We start from the raw sequence: 5,202 nt of genomic DNA, 5'->3' as shown, positions 1-5,202 counted from the left end.
CTCTATGTCCCTGTCCCTTCCTCCTCTCTCTATGTCCCCGTCCCTTCCTCCTCTCTCTCCATGTCCCCGTCCCTTCCTCCTCTCTCTCTATGTCCCCGTCCCTTCCTCCTCTCTCTCTATGTCCCAGTCCCTTCCTCCTCTCTCTCTATGTCCCCGTCTCTTCCTCCTCTCTCTCCATGTCCCCGTCCCTTCCTCCTCCTCTCTCTATGTCCCCGTCCCTTCCTCCTCCTCTCTTTATATCCCCGTCCCTTCCTCCTCCTCTCTCTATGTCCCTGTCCCTTCCTCCTCTCTCTATGTCCCCGTCCCTTCCTCCTCTCTCTCCATGTCCACGTCCCTTCCTCCTCTCTATCTATGTCCCCGTCCCTTCCTCCTCTCTCTCTCTATGTCCCCATCCCTTCCTCCTCCTCTCTCTATGTCCCCGTCCCTTCCTCCTTTCTCTCTATGTCCCCGTCCCTTCCTCCTCCTCTATGTCCCCGTCCCTTCCTCCTCTCTCTCCATGTCCCCGTCCCCGTCCCTTCCTCCTCCTCTCTTTATATCCCCGTCCCTTCCTCCTCCTCTCTCTATGTCCCTGTCCCTTCCTCCTCTCTCTATGTCCCCATCCCTTCCTCCTCTCTCTCCATGTCCCCGTTCCTTCCTCCTCTCTCTCCATGTCCCCGTCCCTTCCTCCTCCTCTCTCCATGTCCCCGTCCCTTCCTCCTCCTCTCGCCATGTCCCCGTCCCTTCCTCCTCCTCTCTATGTCCCCGTCCCTTCCTCCTTTCTCTCTATGTCCCCGTCCCTTCCTCCTCCTCTCTCTATGTCCCCGTCCCTTAATCCTCTCTCTCTATGTCCCCGTCCCTTCCTCCTCTCTCTCCATGTCCCCGCCCCCTCCTCCCTATGTCCCCGTCCCTTCCTCCTCCTCTATGTCCCCGTCCCTTCCTCCTCTCTCTCCATGTCCCCGTCCCCGTCCCTTCCTCCTCCTCTCTTTATATCCCCGTCCCTTCCTCCTCCTCTCTCTATGTTCCCATCCCTTCCTCCTCTCTCTCCATGTCCCCGTTCCTTCCTCCTCTCTCCATGTCCCCGTCCCTTCCTCCTCCTCTCTCCATGTCCCCGTCCCTTCCTCCTCCTCTCGCCATGTCCCCGTCCCTTCCTCCTCCTCTCTCTATGTCCCCGTCCCTTAATCCTCTCTCTCTATGTCCCCCTTCCCCTCCTCCTCCCTCTCTCTCTCCCCGCCCTCCTCCCTCTCTATGTCCCCCTTCCCCTCCTCCTCTCTCTCTATGTCCCACTTCCCCTCTCTCTCTAACTGCTGACAGGGAAGTCTGAGTCATAGCTCTTAAACATCCTGCCTACTGATTCAGCTGCATAGTGTTAACATAGTAAAGTTCTCCATGTCTACCAGTCATCTGTCAGATACTTTCAAATCAGTTGCGCTTGATCTATTTGCCTTGCCCAGTTTAATGGAACCCACACAAAAAGTCCCACAAGTGCAAACTCAGAACCCTGAACGCTGGTGAAGCTACATGTGGATTTTTGTAATGTTCTTTCATGTCTCCCATATGTAAACTAAGATGCACCGAGTTCTTACTGTGTCTCTGTGTGTGTGGAGGGTGACATGGGCTGTCCTGTCAGATCAGTCCCACTCTTGCTCCCATGATATCCCACATGGATGTGTGTTCAGTGTTCACTCAGGGTGTCTCACGATCTGGACGTCTGCCCACATACCTGGGTGCACCTTGGCCTTTCACCTGTATACACATACTCCAACAAATATAATGCTCTTGGGTGTGTATGATTAAACATTTATTTGCATAGTGTGAGTATACTACCACACACACGTGTATGAATGAGAGTGTCATAGACAGTGTATGCTGAATATTTATTTTTTATATGTTAGCAGCTGGAAAGGTGTGCACGGTGGTATTGAGGGCAGTCTCTTCTAGGAATGTGCCAAGGGCTTTCAGGGCCACACCCAACTTCCCTTTAATCAATCGCTCTCATCTCCACCCCCTCTCTCTGACTCACCCCCTGGCCATAGAGCAGAGCCACAGGACTGGGCCTGAGTCTGGGCAGCAGATAAACCCTGGCCTGGATCAGCACACTGGAAGCTGGATGGTAAACTAAAGAGTGGATCCGGAGAGAAATCCTGTCTGCAGCAGCACCAGTCTATTGCACTCTCTCTCAACCGTAGAGACATGAGTTGAGAAGGGGAGGTTAAGATCCTCAGTCAATACACAGACACGTTATTTAACTAGGCAAGTCATTTAAGAACAAATTCTTATTTACAATGATGGCCTAGGAACAGTTAACTGCCTTGTTCAGGGGCAGAATGACAGATTTACTACCTTGTCAGCTCACGGATTTGATCCAGCAACCTTTCAGTTACTGGCCCAACGCTCTAACCACTAGGCTACAGAGTACATACATATACTACACATGCGAAAATGTCTACGTTCCCCTTCTAGTGAGCTTTCCCACAATGCATTTCCCACACTGTAATGTCAAACCTGCGTATCAGGTGACTCGCTGCAACCCAAACGCACTGAGGTCAAACACACAGTGGAGCCGAAATGCTTCCAGGTCATTTCTCACCTTAGTGTGGGGGAGTAAAGATAAACAGCAACAGGTGTTTTTCCCTGTGTGTGTAACTGTGATAAATGACAATCATGTGTTGGTTAAATAATTAACACACAAGACATCTGTGCTAACTACCTCTGTTGGCTTCAGATTACTGGTTCCAGTAGAGCTGTGTGTGTTTGTGGCTTCTCCAGTATGAAGGAACAAGAAAAGTAAATTACTATACAAGTATGTGACAGAATACTAGAGAGATGATGAACTTAATCTTAAGACACCCCCCCCCCCCCCACACACACACACACACACACACCCCTCAGCAGTTCTGCAGCATTAGTACATACCAGTGTCTGTCGATTGGAATACGGCCGATGCCATAATTAACATAATTACAGTCGGCCGATGCCATAATTAACATAATTACAGTCGGCCGATGCCATAATTAACATAATTACAGTCGGCTGATTCTATAATGAACATAATTACATTGTTATGCATGTAAAGGTTACTCACAAGCTAGATACACACCCGGTGGTATTTATTTAACCTTAAACCAGGGAAGACCCTTGTGTCACGTCCGTCATAACGAGGCGCAGCGTGATAAGAATACATTCTTCTTTAATAAACAAAGAACACGTAAACAAAATAACAACACACCCGTGACACTAATTACAACAAGGTGCTGCCTTGTAACTACACATAGACAATAACCCACCAACCAAAACGGAAAATGGCAACCTAAATAGGATCCCCAATCAGAGACAACGATAAACAGCTGTCTCTGATTGGGAACCAATTCAGGCCACCATAGACCTACATTTACCTAGACAATACCAAAACCCCATAGATATACAAAAAACCCTAGACAAGAAAAACATACATACCACCCTCGTCACACCCTGACCTAACCAAAATAATAAAGAAAACAAAGATAACTAAGATCATGGCGTGACACCTTGGATGTCTTTATGAGGGCGTTCTCATCCCAGCCAGTGGCAGTGTTATCGACCGGTAGAAAATCACGGCAGTACACTAAACCAATTTTAGATGTTATGCATTTCCTTGACCTTACTGAAACTACACCTAACCTAAATTAATTTAGACCCCTATGTCTAAATGTAAACATTTCTGCTGCCGGTTGAATATCCACTTCTTTTCAATAAGGCCTAAATACCTACGTTACCATTACAAGATATAAACTCAGCAAAAAAATAAACATCCTCTTACTGTCAACCTCGTTTATTTTCAGCAAACTTAACATGTGTAAATATTTGTATGAACATGACAAGATTCAACAGCTGAGACATAAACTGAACAAGTTCCACAGACATGTGACTAACAGAAATTGAATAATGTGTCCCTGAACAAAGGGGGGGGGGGGGGGGGGGTCAAAATCAAAAGTAACAGTCAGTATCTGGTGTGGCCACCAGCTGCATTAAGTTCTGCAGTGCATCTCCTCCTCATGGACTGCACCAGATTTGCCAGTTCTTGCTGTGAGATGTTACTCCACTCTTCCACCAAGGCACCTGCAAGTTCCCGGACATTTCTGGGGGGGAATGGCCCTAGCCCTCACCCTCCGATCCCACTGGTCCCAGACGTGCTCAATGGGATTGAGATCCGGGCTCTTCGCTGGCCATGGCAGAACACTGACATTCCTGTCTTGCAGGAAATCACGCACAGAACGAGCAGTGTGGCTGGTGGCATTGTCATGCTGGAGGGTCATGTCAGGATGAGCCTGCAGGCAGGGTACCACATGAGGGAGGAGGATGTCTTCCCTGTAACGCACAGTGTTGAGAATGCCTGCAATGACAACAAGCTCAGTCCGATAATGCTGTGACACACCACCCCAGACCATGACAGACCCTCCACCTCCAAATCGATCCAACTCCAGAGTACAGGCCTCGGTGTAACGCTCATTCCTTTGACGATAAACACGAATCTGACCATCACCCCTGGTGAGACAAAACTGCGACTCGTTAGGCAAGAGCACTTTTTGCCAGTCGTCTGGTCCAGCAACGGTGGGTTTGTGCCCATAGGCGACGTTGTTACCGGTGATGTCTGGTGAGGGCCTGCCTTTACAACAGGCCTACAAGCCCTCAGTCCAGCCTCTCAGCCTATTACGGACAGTCTGAGCACTGATGGAGGGATTGTGCATTCCTGATGTAACTTGGGCAATTGTTGTTGCCATCCTGTACCTGTCCCGCAGGTGTGATGTTCAGATGTACCGATCCTGTGCAGGTTTTGTTACACGTGGCCACTGAGAGGACGATCAGCTGTCCGTCCTGTCTCCCTGTCTTAGGCATCTCACACTACGGACATTGCAATTTATTGCCCTGGTCACATCTGCAGTCCTCATGCCTCCTTGCAGCATGCCTAAGGCACATTCACGCAGATGAACAGAGTCCCTGGGCATCTGTCTTTTGGTGTTTTTCAGAGTCAGTAGAAAGGCCTCTTTTGTGTCCTACGTTTTCATAACTGTGACCTTAATTGCCTACCGTCTGTAAGCAGTTAGTATCTTAACGACCGTTCCACAGGTGCATGTTCATGAATTGTTTATGGTTCATTGAACAAGCATGGGAAACAGTGTTTAAACCCTTTACAATGAAGATCTGTACGGTTAATTGGATTTATACGATTTATCTTTGCTGAGTTTA

Source organism: Oncorhynchus mykiss, chromosome 32 (assembly GCF_013265735.2).
Source record: "Oncorhynchus mykiss isolate Arlee chromosome 32, USDA_OmykA_1.1, whole genome shotgun sequence".
NCBI classification, from domain to species: domain Eukaryota; kingdom Metazoa; phylum Chordata; class Actinopteri; order Salmoniformes; family Salmonidae; genus Oncorhynchus; species Oncorhynchus mykiss.
Note: the sequence above shows the minus strand (reverse complement) of the source record.